Source organism: Monodon monoceros, unplaced genomic scaffold (genome assembly GCF_005190385.1).
Source record: "Monodon monoceros isolate NGI ecotype Baffin Bay Population unplaced genomic scaffold, NGI_Narwhal_1 Super_Scaffold_10, whole genome shotgun sequence".
In the NCBI taxonomy this organism is placed as follows: domain Eukaryota; kingdom Metazoa; phylum Chordata; class Mammalia; order Artiodactyla; family Monodontidae; genus Monodon; species Monodon monoceros.
In genome coordinates, this window is record NW_021703766.1 from 33205442 (window position 1) to 33223508 (window position 18067).

The 18067-nt window shown below is 49.5% G+C and overlaps 1 protein-coding gene across 1 annotated transcript in view; it reads right to left on the minus strand.

Annotated features, from left to right (window-relative positions):
- NKD1 (NKD inhibitor of WNT signaling pathway 1) overlaps positions 1 to 18067 on the minus strand; it is an 86175-nt gene that overhangs the window by 66070 nt on the left and 2038 nt on the right. The gene's annotated exons all lie outside the window — the stretch shown is intronic.

Here is an 18067-nt window from a genome sequence, read left to right on the forward strand (position 1 = left end):
AATCCGCAAAGGTCAAACCCATCCTCCTTGAATACAATCAAGCCCATATTGTTTCCCCCTAATTTCCAGGAGAAAACAGTCCCTTCCTCGAGCTGAAGTACACACTAGAGCTCAAGGAATGAGGCTCATAGATCTCCAGTTTGCTGGAGGGACCCAGATCTCCAATCCCCACCACAGTATCCAACCGGAAGTCACATTTGGGACCGGGAAATATGCCCACTGCACTCCAAGGCACCAGCAAAGGATGAGTTGCAGGACGAGTTGGTTCCGGAATGTGGAGGAGGAAGGTCCATCTCCCTCCCTCTGACCAGTCACCACTGGATATCACAGATTGAGTAAATGAGAAAGTGCTTGACATAGATGACCTCATTTAACACTCACACAAGCCCATGTGGTGGATAACTTCGTTATCCCCAATTTACATGTGGAAATGGAGGCTCAGAGGGGTGAAGACCCAGAGTCACACAGCCGGTAAATGGCAGAGCCAGCTGACCCCAGGCTTGCTCTCCAGCTGGGGGGCTCCCACACTGGCGTACAACCCTGTTTCTTCCGTTCTCTGCCATGCACTCCCAGGTGAAAGCCCAGGTCTGATCACCTCCCTTCCCTGCTCTATAGCTTAGGCTCCCTTATGCCCATATAACGAGCCCCAAATCCCCAGGGAGGCACACCCAGCAGCCCCCCCAGGCACCCACACCATCTCATGTCACCCACTCCCAACTCCAGAAATGCAGCCCGGCCTCTCAAACAGCCCGTCCAAGAAGCGGGCTTCCTAGCATAATATTTTCCTCCCACAGAACGTGAGAATAAAGGGCTCTTTGCTTGTCTCCTGAAATAGCTGGCTCTCACCAGAAAGCAATCTTCTGCCCAGTAAAAATATTTCTGTAAAACTTGGTAACTCTATCTGTGGTTCCTTTTCTGAAAGTCAAAAATCTTGGAGAGTGAAACATGGCAGGGACAGACTTTATGACAAGCTCATGAAGTCACGTCTACCCAGACATTCCCTCCTTAACGCTGTGATTAATTTGCTGTTAACCACAGGGACTGTGTGTCTTAATACTCTCAAAGCACCAGTTTGCATTTCTACAGAACAATACCCACCACCCGAGACCTGGTGTCCAGCCAGGCGGGCAGAGGAGCCACTGGCTGGGGCTCAGGGGCCGGAAAGGACGCTGCTGAGATCAGGGAACTCCTGCAGGCAGACATCATGCACAGGTGAGCTGTCACCTGTGGCCTGTCCATGGCCATGCAGGAGGCACTGTTTATAAAATCAGTGAGGGGTGTCCTAAGACCAGGATGTAAAAGTGCTCACAACTAACCCAAACTAACCCCAAGATGCCTGGATAAGTCACTGAAACCTCCTTGGCCTTAGTTTGCCCACCTGGAAATGGCAAACAATCACTCCAGGGAACTCTTGAGTGAACAAAGATGTTCTCTCTGAACCTCTTCATCCATCAAACAGCAACCAAGCCCCTTCCAGAGACTGTCATGGGCCCCAGAGAGATGGCGTGGGTTCACTGGGAATCTTCCAGAACATATCAGCAGCTCCAGAGGCCTTATCGGACTACTGAGTATGTTTACTGAGTGATTACTGCATGCTAAGCCTTAAATCACAACATAAGTTATTTCACTTAATCCTTGAAATGACTCCAAGAGATGGATACTTTTTTCCTTCATTTTACAGGTAAAATAATTAAAGCCCACAGTGAATACAGTTCAGTACAAACCCAGATCTGAAGACCAGGTCCAAAGCTCTGTGCCCCCTGGAGTAGATAAGACCCATACAGGAAAAAAAAAAAAAGTTAAATAATGAGGTTTTTAAAATATCCTTACAAACTGAGGCAGAGGTTCTTAACCTGGGGGCCCTGAAATTCGAGGTAAAGGTGTAAGAGCACTTATTTGAGGAGACAGACACCATCCAATACAGCAGATTCCCAAAAGGGTCTTATTACCTACCCCCTAAGGGTTAAGAATCACCTATGATCATAATGGAGAGGCTAGGAGCTTGAAAGGAAAGCTGTGACCCATGTGGGCTGCACGGAGGAGGCAGCAAATCACCCAGGCTCTTCCAAGATCCAACGGCAAGGAGTGGTTCTCCCCGGACAGTCAGCTAATTGTCAGACTGCCTTGTTCCCACCCACGCTTGCCAGCTGCTGACTGGAGCTGCGGTCGGTGAGTCTTATACAACGCACAGATGTTGGTTCTGTCCACCCAGTGTGCATTCTGCAGCCTTTCGTTCACAGGTGGTTTTTCTTTAGGGAACCACCCCCTCACTCCCAGCCCTTGAGGTTTGGGGGAGCTGATCCCAGCCCCCACTCGAGGGTAGCCACATGACCCAGAACCGGCAGAGGCAGAGGGTTTGGTTCTGGGATGGACATGTGACTCAAGTCAAAACAATGGGAGCCAGACTGAGCTTTGACTGAAACTCTCTCTTCTAGTTGGAGATGGAAGCCCAGACCGCTGGGAGCCGAACTGCCACTACCTGGGGAGAGTCTGCCCAAGAATGAAGCCGACCCAAAAGAAACCAGAGCTGAGGGCAGAGTTGGAGCTGGGACCCAGATGTCCCTGAATTCAATTCACCCTCCCAACTTCCCCATTACACAGGCCAATAATGTGCTTCTGTACGAAACAGCTGAGATGGGCTTAAAAACCAAAGGATTCTGACTCATCCACACAGAGAAAGGTCGCACTTACTTAACCACAGACCCCCCTGAAGCTGCTGCCCTCCTGGATTTTGAAGACCCTGGCTTGCGGGAGAAACTCTGGCTTTGCCAGAAAAGAAGTAGAACAATGCCTGGAGCTCACATCAGGTGTGCAGTGTGTGTGCAGAAGCACAGCTACAGAAATGCACCACATTGATCTAACAGTCTACTTTAGACTATAGGCACAAGCCCATAAACAACCTAGATGCCCAACAACAGGGAATCAGTGCAATGAAGGATGGTCCATCCCTACAATGGAAGGCCTTAAGAGCCATGAAGAGCAATAAGATTGAAGGGCAATTAGATTATATGCACTGATATGGAATGATTTCCAAGATACACTGTTAAGTTAAAAAGGCAAAGTGCAGAACGAGATTATAACATGCAACTTAGGTTAAAAGAAAATAAAGTCTCTATCACTTTTTTATGCATCCCCACCTTAAATGAATTTTTCAATTAACCTACAAATACCAATGCTTCCCAGTCTTATTGGCCAAGAGGACTGCTTACTGTCTGTGCAGCGATAAGGGCCCATACTCACAGAGCACGGCTAGAAGCACCTCCAGGGACCAGAAAAAGCAGATGCCTTGGGGGAGGGGTGCTAGGAGGCCAATGGTATTGGCAGAGGTGGGAAGAAGGCTTCCTTTTTATTACATACCCTTTAGTACTGTTTTGAATTTTTTTCCTTTTGTTTTTCACCGTGTGCATGATTTCATTTACCGAAAGAAAACTGGCGAGGCCCCTTTCTGAAAGGCAGGGGAGATGCAAGTGGAGGCTCTCATCAAAGGCCCAAAGGAGGTGGAATTTGGAGGGACAGGACCTCCAGAGGCTATGTGCCCTCTGGCCAAGCTGCTAGGCCTCTCTGAGCCACATCCACCAGGCAAATGTTCCTTGAGCACCCACCACGTGCCAAGCAGTGCAAAAGGCCCTGAGGACGCAGCAGTGAGACACACAGAGGCTGCCCCATGGACTCTGCAGTCTGGTCTCAGTTTCCCCATAGTATTAATACTGACCCTAGCCAGGTTTCTGCAAATAGTAAATGCCTGACAAATCACTGCGAGTAAGTCTTTGCCAACCATAAAGCTCGAGATGAATGCTGCCTCTGACTCCTGGGGAAAAGCTGGTCCCACTCAGTGCTGAGCTCCAGCCCCACGAACGGGTTCTGCCTTCCAGCTCCTCAGACCAGAGCCAAGGGGACAAGTCCTCACCCACGAACCCCAGAAGCAGATGCCAAGCAGGCCCTCCAAGGTTGAGAAGGCTAAGAAGGCCCCAATTTATGACACCAGGAGAAGGTGTACCAATCCACCTACCTGGGAGACCCACCATCCTTCCCATCACTGACCACAGCAGTGGCCAGCCTGGGCCTCCTCCCTCCAAGCTCAAGGGAAGCTGTGCCTCCCAGGAGCAGGGTCTGGAGAGGCCCCAGGGAGGGTTTCACCAGTGCCTCCTGCGGGTAGAGCTCACCTTCCACTATCACCTGCTGCAAATAGCCCCTCCCACCCGCCTCGGGATGGGGGTTAGCCTGATACACCGCAGTGCTGCATCTCCTCCACTGGTCCAGAGCTGTGCTATCCAGGCAGAAGCCACTAGCCCCACGTGGCTATTTAAATTTACATTTAAATTAACTCAAATACAATATACTTAAAATTCAACTCCTCAGTCCCAGTAGCTACATTCAAAGCACTCAGTAGCCACAGGTGGTTAATGGTTCCCATACCGGACAGTGCAGACATAGAGCATTTCCATCATCACAGAAAGTTCTATCACTAGGCTACATATCCCTTTAACATCTCCCTCCTTCCAGTTATAAAAGGAGGGGCCTGGCCGGTCTTGAAAAAGAGGCCAGCTATCAATAACCGTCAGCGAAGTTCTAAATCCACTTATAGGGGGTAAGGATCCACAGCCATAGGGAACTGCACAGGAGACAGAATCACTGACTGAGAGCGTGTCATGAGTCAGGAACTGTGCCGGCTTCTCCTCTGGGCCGCACACTCGATCCCCACCCTTCTACAGATGGGGAACACCATCCCTCCCTCCGCCCTAACCCCTCCAGCTCCCTCCCATCATCACCTTTCCTACAGGGTCCAGTCGCCCAACACAGAGAGGCTCTGATTCAGAGGGCTTGCGGTGGGAGGGGCCCCTAGGTCTCAGCATTTTAAATAGCACTCGGAACTTCAAATGTAGGTGGTCCTCGGGCCATACCCTGAGTCCATCGCAGCCCCACGTCCCCTTCCAGCTACCGGCTTCTCTCTCCACCCCTTCCAGAAAAGCTTGTCCCGAGAAGGATAGCTGATACACTTTGTTACACAGCAGCAACTAATACAACAATGTAAAGCAATTACACTCCAGTAAAGATGTTAAAAAATAAAAATAAAATGTATTGGCTCTTTGAAAAATACAAAAGTAGTACATGCTCATTGAGAAAAAAAACAGTCAAACAATGTAGAAATATATAATGTGAAAAGTGAAATTCCTTCTCTCCTCACCACCTCCCACCACTTCACTCCTCAGGGAAACAGACTTTGACAGTGTATTATTCCAGATCTTTCCATGTGCACCTGCAAATATATAGAGACACAGGCCTGAACAGACCTTTGTATAGTGCAGAAAACGGGGCCACATTATAGTGATGTTTTGCTCTTGCTTTGCTCATTCAACAGCATCTCAGGGCCTCCTTCCTATCAGCCTGTGGCCCTCACTCAACCTGGTTCTACCAGTTGCAGAGAGATCCATGGAATGGCTACACCACTGTTTATTAGCCTGTCTCCTGGTGATGAATATTTGAGTTGTTACAAATTTTCCTTCTTCCAAATAATGTAGCCGTGGATGTTCTTACAAGTATGTGCATCCGCTCCCGTGTAAGTGCTCCCCTGTCCCTTCAGGACCCATGCCAGTCTCACCTCGGCTGCCATTCCACCACGACAGCTCCTGTCAAACCGGACAGTGACCACCAGGACCCTAAATCCAATGGACACCTTTCAGTCCTTTTCCTTACTCAGTCTCTCAGCCGTTTCTCTCCGGAAGACCACATCCTCTCTGGTACACTACTTTGATGGCCCCCAATCAATCACACCTCCCAGTATGTATGCCCCTGTGTAATCCCTTCCCCTAAACCTGGGCTGGACCTGTGACTTGCTTTAACAAAGAGAATGTGGCACTGCCAATTCCAGGCCTAAACCTAAAGAACCTGGCAGTTTTCACTTTTGCACTCTTGGGAAGCCAGCCACAGTGTAAGAAGTCTGATTACCCTGAGATCGCCATACTACGAGGAAGCCCAAGCTAACCAGTGGTGAGGACACCTGGAAGAGAACTGAGGCCCCAGACATATAAGCCAAGTGGATCTGTGGCAGGTGGCCCCTCGCTGTTTGAGCCAACCCAACTATGCACATGGAGCTGGAGATACGTTGCCCCTGCCAAGCCCTGCTCAAATTGCATGATCTTAAGCAGATCATAAAATATCAAGTCAGTGAGTTTTGGAATAATTTGTCACACAGCAAAAGATAACCTAGACAGCCACCTTTTCTTTACTACATTCTGAGAGGAGGAAGCAAAGGCCAGGAGAGATCACAATAGATACCTAATAGCTAAGCTGCAGCCACCCCCAGGCTCAGGATTCCCAAAACAATGTTCTGTCCAGAAAGATTTAGTTGCCAGGATGCAACTGCTGCTTGTCATGTTCAGAGGCTGGTTTCTAAGGTGAGAGGACATCAAGGTCCCCAAGAGCCCTCTTCATGCCCTAAGCAAATGGAGTTGATGAACAAGACAGCAACCATGGCAATCCTGGGACAATCTGTTCTGGCCAAAAAGTCAACAAACCAAAAGGCTCTGAAGCTAAGAAAGAAAACTTTGGCACAGAGAGGTTAGGGAACTTACCCAAGGTCACACAGCTAGTGAGAAGCAGAGCTAGATCCTGAAACCAGGTGTTCAGACTCAGAGTCTAGACCAGTGACCAAACACCAGTGTTTTCTAACACTTTGATAGTGACCCACAATAAGAATTATGTTTTATAATGGGCCTCTGTATATATGGGTTTGGGTATAGATGTGCGTTTAGATATACACATATCTATCTATAAATAGATAGATCTATTTATCAGTATGGATACCCATGTCTACATGTCCATATCTATCTATCGATCATCTATAGACATGGCTATCCACACCTATAAACTAAACAGAAAGTTACACAAAGCAATATTTACTATTACTATATAGGATATTCTCTTATATTTTTATTTTTGTCTATTTCATTTTTTTTTAATGCTGGTCACTACATGGATTTCATGAGCCATTGAATGGGGTTATAACATACAGTTTAAGGAAAAAAAAAAACTCACCTATAATGATTTAAGATAGCTCTAAAATCAGACTGATCTGAATTTGAATCTTCCTAGAGCAAGATTCCACTTCCAAGTCAAGTGACTTTGGGCAAGACGGTAGATTTCTTTAAAGCCTCAGTTTCCGGGACTTCCCTGGTGGCACAGTGGTTAAGAATCCGTCTGCCAATGCAGGGGACATGGGTTCGATCCCTGGTCTGGGAAGATCCCACATGCTGCAGAGCAACTAAGCCCATGTGCCACAACTACTGAGCCTGCGCTCTAGAGCCCACAAGCCATAACTACTGAGCCCGCGAGCCACAACTACTGAAGTCCACGCGCCTAGAGCCCACGCTCTGCAACGAGGAGCCACCGCAACGAAAAGCCCAGGCACCTCAATGAAGAGTAGCCCCTGCTCACCACAACTAGAGAAAGCCCGTGCACCACAATGAAGACCCAACGCAGCCAAAAATAAATAAATAATTTTTTAAAGCCTCAGTTTCCCCAGCAGTAAAATGGGGATAATAATAGTACCTGCCTCATAATGGTGTTGTGAGAACTGAGTGGTAGGGACAGCTCTTGGCCCAGGGCCTGACATATAGCAGATACTCAATGCTGCACCTATGGTTCAGCACAGGGCTCAGCATACACAGGCACTTAACAGTCACACTGAGGCTGCCACCAGAGAACACTGAGAAAGGAGGCACACACCCAAGACTGACCGGGGCAGTGGGCTCCTTGGGATTTCCAGGGCAGGGGAGCAAGATAAGTGCTCCCACCATGCACTGAAAAGGCAACCTCATTCCTGGTTTGTAGCAGTTTTCTGACATCATCTTTTTGTTTTTGAAGTCTATCTAGATCCGTAGGGGAAAGAAGGGTAAAACAAAGTCGAGGTCAAAAACTGCCCTGTAACAAGGTTACCTCTGGAAGCCAGGCCTGGAGTGGCCTCAGTACCCCAAGGTAGCACCCCCAAACCTACACAGTGGAGCCGCCGTCAGCCAAAGCCTCTGTGAGAGGGGCCCACCAGCCTGCGCAGACTTCTGCAGTTAGAGATACACCCTGGGCCTGAGCCCATTTGGGAGGTTCCGGTCTTCCCCAGCCTCACCTGTAGCCTGACGGTGGCCAGGCCCATCCTGCTGACAGGGACTTTTATGCTCTGCCCTATCCTCTCCAGGGCCCCAGCTCTGTACTCAAGCTCAAGGCCAGGGGCTTGGGCAGCACGTGGCAGACCAGCCAATCAGCTCCTGGCTGACACTACTTCATGGGACCAGGAGGTTCTCCCCAACCTCCCACCCAGCCAGAAAGGAGAGAAGCTGGAGTGATCGGACATCGATAAAAATAAAACTGTGGAAGAAGATTTGCAGCAGGTGGACGAAGAACCAAAACAGGTTGCAACATAGAGCATCGCGTCCCGCAACCCCCAAGAGCTACCCACCCCCGGTGCCGGACCGCGTATGTCTGCCTGAACATCTCAGAGACTGGATTCTGTCCTAAGCCAGACACCCAGAAGTGGGTTGAAGACTCTCTATTGCCAGTCGTGCCTCCTAGCCTTTGCACTTCCCAAACCCTTTGAGATGTTTTTACTAAACCTTTCATCACCTGGCTATTTATCCTTTGGGTCTCAACACCTTAACTCCCCAGTGCAAAGTAGAACCCTCCTCATTCTCTCTCACCACGCCCTGCTCTTCCCCTTCATCACATTTAGCGCACATCTGGGTGATCGTTAGCTAACCACATGAGAAAGCTGCAAGATGAGGGGTGACGTCTGCTTTATCCTCCCTGATTTGCCAGTGAACTCACTTCAATCCTTGAACAACTACATCAGGTAGCCACCATGACTACCCATTCCACCAGCTGTGAAAGTTGAGGATCAGCAATGAGCCGTCACGTGGCCCAAGGCCACTTGGCTGGGGAGAGGTGCGGCTGGAACGTGGACCCAGGAAGTCTGATTCTGAAAGCTCTAAACACACTCCTGACACCTACTACATGCACACGCTGGGCCTCAGTATAAAGTGGCCCAAACCACATCTATACTGTACTTACCCCACCTGCCCTCCCATCCTGTTCCCCGGAAACTGAAACATACTATCCACGACTCCCCAGCGCCCAGCCTTGGCTTGGTCTGTACCCTCTGCCTCGGAGGCAGCCTGAATCCGCTCTCCCTTGGCTGGGCTCAGGACTTAACTTGCTGAGCTCGTCTCCTCGTCTGTACATGGGGTGAATAATACATGTAAAGAATACATGTAAAGCATTAGGCACTTTTAATATTCCCTTGTATGTACTATTATCACTAACATATTCATACCCCACCAAAATCTTGTAGGTCTAAATCAACAATCACAAGCCAGGCCAAATCCAGCTGTCTGGGTCCACCTAAAAAACTGTTTTTGAAAAATTTTATGTAGTTGATGATAATTTTTTAAATTAGAAAAATTTCACATAAAAATCCAGGTAGCTGGATTCTCTTAACGAGAGAATGGCAATACCAGGGCCACATTCCCACGTGACAACAATTGGCTGGGGCTGAGGGACGCTGTTCTCTTGACTCAGGACATGTGCTCCCCAGGGCACCCTAGTCCCCCCACCTCCCAGGTGTCTCCTTCCCAGCCTGCTGCGTTCACGAATATGACTTCTCTGGCCTTTAGATTCTGACCCCTGGTCCCAGTCTTACCGTCCTTAGAGCCATACTGACATGCCACCTCCTTCAGAAACACCTCCCTGAATCTCCATAACCCTGTGTCTCTTCCTGGTCTTATAACTGCAAGAGCGAACTTGTACTGAGCACTTACGGTGCGCCTGACATTACAACTGTCTTACAGTTTGAGTCCTCACAACTGCCCTATGATGCAGGTACTATTATCATCCCTGCTTTACAGATGAGGAAACACAAGCAGAGTTGATTATTCTATTGCCATCCCCACCCCCATCCATTCCCCACCCTCTCTGTACTGCCCCGTGCCTCCAGGAAGCTGACCCTGTGGACCAATTCACTGGAGCTTTCTGGCCTCTGGCTTCTGAATTCAGCCAATGCGAAGCCCTGGCAGGAAACGGGAGGATACGAGGAGATGGGAGTTAGGGTATTTCTTCTCCACTCCCTCACTACTTCTGTACCATGTCTCTGACTGTGGTTAATCCTCCATCTTTAGAGCTTCTGCCTGGTCTCCACCCATCGTCAGCTGTGGTTCCTACAGGGATCCAATCTAAAATATCCAACATTTCCTCCCCTGGCCCTTTCTGCCCTAGGGGTGGTAACAGCTTCCCACTGTTGCCAGGGACCATCAGTCCCTGGGTACCTCAACGCCCCATAAAGTATCCCTGAACCCTGCCCATACCTCTGGAAGCTAGTTTCATTTAAACTCTCTGGAGTGCATCTGTTTCCCACTAGACCCCTGGCTGTCAGAGGTTCGACACTATGCCCAAGGTCACACAGTTAGAAAATGGTGCAGCAGGATCTGAACCCAAGACATCGGGCTCCAAAGTTCTCGCTCTTTAAGCACCACCCTACACCGCCTGATGTCCTAATCTACTTCTCCTGGTCCTTCACCTGCTTATGGCCTCCTCAAGAGTCCCCTGGGTGACACTCGAGAACCAAGCACTGTGCCTGGACCAATGCAGACCTTCCAGAATCTCTCACTGAGCCCACAGAATACAGTCACTTGATTCCTCTTTATCCTCCAAAGTATTTTTACAAGGGAGAGCCCATCGCCACATTCCTTCTCCCCCCAGATCACAGGGCTCACCTCTTTCCTGCTGGCCCCTCACACAGGCCATTCACACACTTGTCTCCCCTCTGGACAAAGACCACGCTCCATAACATGGCTGAGAAGGGCCCCAGGCCCAGGCTGTGACCTCTCTTCAGCCAACTGAACTTCAACCAGCATCTCAAATGAACCACCCTCTTCTCTACAGGACTTTCTCACACGTGGCCGGTCGGTCCGGCAAACACTCATGGCTGTTACATGTCCTCTCCCCTTGCCCTGCTCACCACCACCCCTCCCCCCATGCACCTTTGGCCTTAAATCACAGCTCCTCTGAGACTACCTCTGACCCTGGACCAGTTGGTACTTCCTGCTCTAGAGCCCCCAGAGCATCCTCTAACATTCCCTGAACATTGTCCTCATTATTCGAGAGCTACCTTCCCACACCATGAGCCAATCAAACACGAATATCAATGCAAAGTAAAATATTAGCAAATCAAATACAGCAGCATTTTAAAGCAGCAGCCTATCATGGCAAAGAGGGATTTAACTTAGGAGTGCAAAGAAAGTTGAACACTAGGAAATCTAGTTATGTAAATCATGCATACAAATCATACATTATATTAGCAAAGAATCACCAGCTCCATCAACACCCCAACAGCATTTGATAAAATTCAATAATTATTCCTGGTTTTAAAAATCCTAGCAATCCAGGAGATGAAGAAAGCTTTCTTAACTAGATAAACAATGAACATCATACTTAATAGTTATTAATCTGTTGAGGAGGTTCTAACCAATGCAATAAGATAAGAAAAATAGATGAGAGGCAAAGATGAAAGTTTAGTTCCACTAAACTCCGAGTTCTATAAGGCAGGCACTATGTTCTATTCCTCAAAGTTTCTACAACATCCTACCCATGCTCAAATATCTGTAGAATGAACAGCCACCCAGATTAGGTCTGATTCCTATTAAATGTTCTCAAAGCACCCAGCACTTCTCCTTTGAGGCATAAATCACAGCTTAGGTTGTGTAATTTGTTTTTAAAAATACTTACCTTTTCCTACTAGAGTGTAAGGTCCATGAAAACCAGGACCATGCTCTACTGACAGAGCAAATGTATAGCTGGCCTAAAGTAAGTGCTCAATTTCTATTGCACAGATGCATGAATGACTTGAATAGAATGCATTTACTACATAGTTTCTAAATTATAATAAATGATTCTATCCTACTTCTCAGCCAGAAGATCCGAGGCCCAGAGAAGGGGGGGGTCCTTCAGCTGATGCCACACCACTGTGAAGCCCACCCACTACCCTGGGATCCTCTGAAAGGCGTCAGCCACACACAAACTGCAGCCCACATGGCTCAACAAGTAAGGAAAGTGAAGCCCAGAGCAATTCCTCAGAGCCCTCTAAACAAACACACATCCAGGACGCACCCCGGAGGGCAGAGCTGTCTGGTGAGAGCTCCTGTGTGCTGCCCTTCTGGGGCTAAGGATGACTTCAGTGGAGGGACCTGAGGCTTCCCTCGCGAAGCCCCGTGACGGATACCCACATGGATAAAGAGCCTCCTCTGCTTTCCCGGGGAAGTTATCAAAGAATTACTTATGTCTCTGGAAATGCTTGTTTGGAAAAGGTTCTCCAGCCCACCTGGGCTTGGCAGGAGCGGCAGCGTCACCAGGCCTGCCCTCTGGGGAGGGATCAGGCTTTCCCTCCAGCTCCTGAAGGGACTCGGCCATTTTTCATGCACAGAGTCTGAAGCCAGCCATAAAGAAGCAGGCAGCTTCCCAGGATAAACGGAGCACGGTGACATCAAAGACTGCCTTCCAGATTAAACAACTGAGGCCTTCAGCTCTCTCTGGCGTTTCTTCCAGGATATTCTGGGCTTCTGCCTCAGTTCTCCCTCGGATGGAATGGCAGATATTTTGTTTGTGAGAGTCTGAATTTTTTCCTTCCTCTGGGAGGGGGTGGGGAAGGGGGGGGAGAGAGAGCGAGGGGAAGAGAAAGAATGTCTGTGAGAGACAAGAGCCACAAAAAGAACATCCGTGAGTGGAAAAGAGAGCGGTAAGTCAGGGAGGCAGCCGGAAGTGCCTGCTTTGGAATCCAACGAGCGACCTAAAAATTCCAAAGTTGTGAACCTACAGCCAGTGAGTGAGGCTGCGAGAACCCCCCGAGCAAGGAGGACTGAGGGGTCCCTGACTCCCCAGCGCCTGCAGATCTCTTCGTGGGCCCCTGCCTCTTGCCCAGAGAGTCAGGCTGCATGCCCCTTCCTCAGACACATCTGGTAAACTGAGGCAGGAGACCCTCCTCCCTCAGGCACAGGCTCACAGCAGTTCTGGGGCAGGATGGGCTCTCTCTGGGATTGGCTTGTCACTGCCTCTTGCCCCCTGGTTCTTGGGGTGCCTCCCTCTGCCAATCCCACCGCTCAGGCTACCACATCCTACCATGGCTGGGCTTCTGACCCTCCTCCCCCGCAGGGCAGCAGGGGCCACCCCTCCACCCAAACAGCTGGAGTAATGCCCCAAGTCCCTGTGCATGATGCTGCATGCGAATCAGCCCTACAGAGCGCGCTGGTGGCTGCCCGCCTGGCTCCGCTCCACCCACCTGTCCAGAGGGGAAGGTAGCTCACACGTGCCAAGAGCCACTAACATGGGGGGCTTTGCAGAAAGAATGAGCACCAGAGAGAGTTCCAGACCCCAGAGGCTGCAGAGCCACTTGGAGCCCACAGTCCCTTCTCAAGGGCCCAACCCAAGCACCACGCATTGTCCATGGACACTAGCGAGTGAGGGGTCTCCCCCAGCTCCCACTGCACAAACCCATCCCCTCTTCCCACACTTTCTCCCTCACTGCCTCAGCTTCTCCTGAGTGTTAATGTCTGCCAGTGTGCCGTGACCACGCTTATTCTTTGTCTCCTTTATCAGACCGGAAGCTACAGGAGGACAGGCACCACAGCTCTGTGATTTGCCACTGTAGCCTCAACGCCCAGCACAGCTAGGGAATCCATAATTAATAACAATTCATTATTGATCATAATTAATTAATAGCTGAGTGTCTGAAAGAAAAGGCCTAATTCCACTCTTCCCTTTATTCCTACTTCCAGCTCCATCTGGCTGGGGAAGAGAACCTGGGGGAGGAAGAGGCAGGGATGGTGACTTACTCTATCTCCATTCATTCATTCAGCAAATATATCATGAGAGCCCACCATGTGCCCCAGGGCTGTCACAAGGAAGATGGACTCCTCAGAAAGTGATTCTTCCATTGCTGACAGATCAGCCTTGCTGTTTTAAGCCCTCCAAGGGACAGTCTGGCCCCTGAGCCCAGGGGCCCAAGCTTCCTGTTATGAGGAGGAATTCACTCTGTCTGTCTATCACCCACCTCCTCTCCTCACTTCTGACACTCCCACTGGGTGAGGGGATGGAACCCTCCCCAAGGCTAGGAGCTTGTGGGACATGCCGAGGTTGTCTCCTGGGTTAGCTTCCCCCTGAGTTTGTGACAGTTTGTACAAGATATGAATGTAGAGGGTCTGTTCCTGAGTTCGAGGGACACAACACACACACAGCCTGACTCGGGGAACCAGTGTCCTTCTCAAAGAAGAAAAGTTTCGAAGGGAGGATAAGGCACTCCTCGAACCTCTACCAGAGACCCCATCACAGAGATGCATTAAAGCACCCAGAATGACACCCTTGCCCACCTCCCACCTTCCTGAGGGATCCAGACCTACCAGAAACAAGAAGCCCCACCTGGCACTCTGCCCAGCTCCAGCTTGCCCCAGCTCTCCTCCCCATTCCCCAGGGGTCCAGAAAGCTGCCAGGTGGGGCTATGAAGCTGGCCTGGGTGCCAGGGGCAGAGGGCACCCTCCGTGGAGAACTCAAAGAAGCCAGTGAGTGGAGGTCCAAACGCCTCCACTGGCCTCAAAGCAAATCATCTTTTAATTCTGAAACACCAAATATTTAATTTATGCTTTACCTCAAATGTCAAGTCCACCTCCCGGCACATAGCTTTGAAACCACGTAAGGAGGCCTAACACTTTCCATATGGTGAAGACATGGGGCCTTTTAATTGTGCCAACTGGTATCATTCAAGGGTAATTCCCCTGGAATCCGGCACCCAGGCAGCAGCTGGGCCAGCCTCCAATCTCATCACCCAGCTCCATACATCCCCACGGGCTCCAACAGGGCCTGCACCCTCCCAATCTTCCCTAAACATCAAAATGCACTAGGTGCCCCCTAATCAAATTACCAAACCGCCTGGCAGCCACCTTTGATCCAGAGGCAGACTTGCCTGCACCGAAGCTCTCAGCCTGTTTCTTCAGGCGGCTCTGCCATAAAAGAACAAAAGGACCAAACTGGGGGGTGGGGGAGGGGAGGGTCTTAAATCCAGTTGTACACATTCATATATGCGCACGTGTGCACACGCTGCAGGAGCGTACACAGACACGCAGCTTCTGCTTCTCCGAGTGTTCTCCTATCAACATCTCTGCGTCCATTACGCTCCTCCATCCGTCTACTAAACTTGTTAACTTCACCCATTATATTTTCCAGAGCCAACATTTCCAGTTGGTTTTCTTTTGTAACTGCCTGTTGCTGCTTCGTGTTTCTAATATTGTCCTTTATCTCTGAGATTATTATGCTTATTTTAATTTCTAATTGTTTAGCATATTGTTGTCTGGCATACAAATTGTTCACGTATCAGTCATCTTTTGCAGTACTTGTACAGGTCACATTTCTCATTATTTTTCTCTGCCAAGCTCATATTCCCTTGAGGTTCAGCGTGTACCCACTGAAAGGGCAGAAGCCCTAGCCTGTGTCCCTCCAAGTGAGGCTACAGAGTATGGGGGAGGGGAAGCCTCTGGTTTCATAATATGGGCCCCCATCTCCACCTCTCCCAGGGCCTCAAGAACCTGCCAGTACTTTTCTCCCCACGTTCTACTTTCAGTGAAGAGTTATCTGCCAGAACCCTGCCAGGGATGAGCATGTTATTACACCCATTTTGCAGATGAGCTAAGTAAGGTAGACAAAGGTAAAATGGCTTATACAAGGTGACAAGCTATTGTGGCCGAGACTGACCTCCTTTAGTTTTGTATTTGGGAGGGCAGGCATGGGTTAAATTGCCGGTGAGGTCACCCTCTCATATCCCAGGATCTTGCATGAAACTCAGACCCAATTTAAACATTTACTAAGCTACTCAGTCTCCCTCAGAGAGGAAGAGGGCAAGCAGGGGCCCCTCATGCTTCTGCCTGCCCCACAGCCTGCCTCATCCCAAAGTACTCGGCAGCCGGCCAGGGTGCCACCTCTCAGGAATGAATAAGTGCGACCCCCTCCAGGCAGATGTTCTCGTGTGGAACTTTACCACACATGGTTTCCACTGTCCTAGAAAGTACTCCAGAATGGGAGAAAACCAGAGTCCACACCAGCCGGCTGGCAACTTTACAGGGTTATGAGGAGGATTAAGATAATGTAAGCAAAGTGCTTGACACACACAGGCACTTAATAAATAGTAGTTATTGTTGCAGTAAAAATGCTGGTTGGATGAGCCATGAATGTGCCCCCCGCCACTTTGGTGAAAGGCCGGGTGACCGAGTGGACACAGAGGCCAACCCCAGGACGGGTCTGGGGCTGGTGAGGGGACCTCTGCCAGTTCTTGGAACTCAGCACACTTTGGAGCCCACGTCCTCCTACATCCTGATGAGATAATGGAGGAACCTGGAGCCACCCTTTCCGTGCCACTGGAAATCACAGAAATTAAACAGACCGGGGGTTGCCTACTGCAATCCTGTTCAGTATCTCAACATTTCCCAAACGTGGTGCATTCTGTTCTCATCCACAATTTTGACCAGTTGTACTTAATATTTTTCTCAGAATTGACTTTAGACTATCTCTTTCCACTTAGCTCCCTCCTAAGCAATAATATCTGTGAATTCAAGGGTTTTATGTCCCAGTTATTTATTTTTTTCTGGTTAAAAAAAAATGTAACTCTTAAGATAAGAAATATTCCTCCAGGTACCACTTGAAATCACCTCACAGGCCTCCACGGTGCAGCCCCACACCCTGGGCTCACCCTGACTTCTCCCTGGGCCATCCCCACCTCTGCGGGCTCAGGAGTGAGGCCAGCAGTGGTGGGAACCCAGGCATCCAGGTCCCAGTCACCAAGCACAACTCTCAAGGCAGCAGGGATTCCCTCCCCTTAATATGTTGGATGGCAGGTCCCACGCTCCACCACCCAACATATGTCATGCTGATGGCTCTGTGTCTCACATCTTCAAAAGTGCTTTGAACAAACACTAATGACCCCTCAGCATTTCTCCGAGAGAGGGGGCTGGGAAAGGAGGGGGCAAGCACCATCCCATGCTGTCCTCAGATGGGGGAAGAAACCAGGCAACAAAATTCCGTGACTTTACCAAAGCCACAGTCCTAAGCTGGGGCCCCCTCCCTCCCCTCCCTCATTTCCCCCAATGGCAACTTTTACTGGCTCACATTCCTCTTGCTGGGAACACTACTATTTAATTAAAAACGACAGACTTTTGTTTTCCTCTCCTTCCTTCCTCCTCCCTCCCATCCTCCAGGACTGGATGCCAAGGAGACCTACCAAAAACATGCGGGTAACATTTGTTATGGCTTTGAAGATAAAAGTCAATTGAAGTAAGCCCTCGCTGTATTTCAAGTTTCCCCTAAAGCATGGAGCAAGCTCCCTGGCAGTTTAGGAAAGAAAAAAAAAGCAGGGGGGACTGCAAATAAATGTCATTCTGCAGGAATACTTTGTAAAAATAAACAGGCTGAAAAAACCCAAAACTTGATTAATGGAAATCCACTCAGTTGGCCTCTGTCTTCAGCTGCAAATGCATTTGTTCATATGGCTAAATCGGATCATTTTCATTGGGCTTTAAATAAATAAGGAGATCAAAAACTAGAAATGGTGGGGGAAGAAAGGGAAGTTTGTAGTTCTGTTTTTAAAGGGCCCCAACTGCAGTGCCCCCGCCCACCAAGTTTTGGCCTTTCCCGGGGGACAGCAGTTCCAATTCTAACCCAGCCAACAGATGAAGAGAAATGGAGAAGAGAAGGCCCCCAGCTCAGCAGTGGCAGTGGAGGAGGAGATGGGAGCTTCTTCCAGATGCAGGGGTTATTTCATACGTGCACAAGAGTCGACTTTATCCACAGGCTCACCTCCTCCAACTGGCTGCACCCAGTCTAGGTCCCACCACCAAATACACACACACACACACACACACACACACACACACACACACACATCTGAAAAGTCCACTGGCCCCTCCCCAGCCCATGGACAAGACCAAAGAACTAACCAGACCTGAGACTCAGTCTGTTCTCCTCTAAGTTAAAAAAAAAAAAAATTAAATGTCAC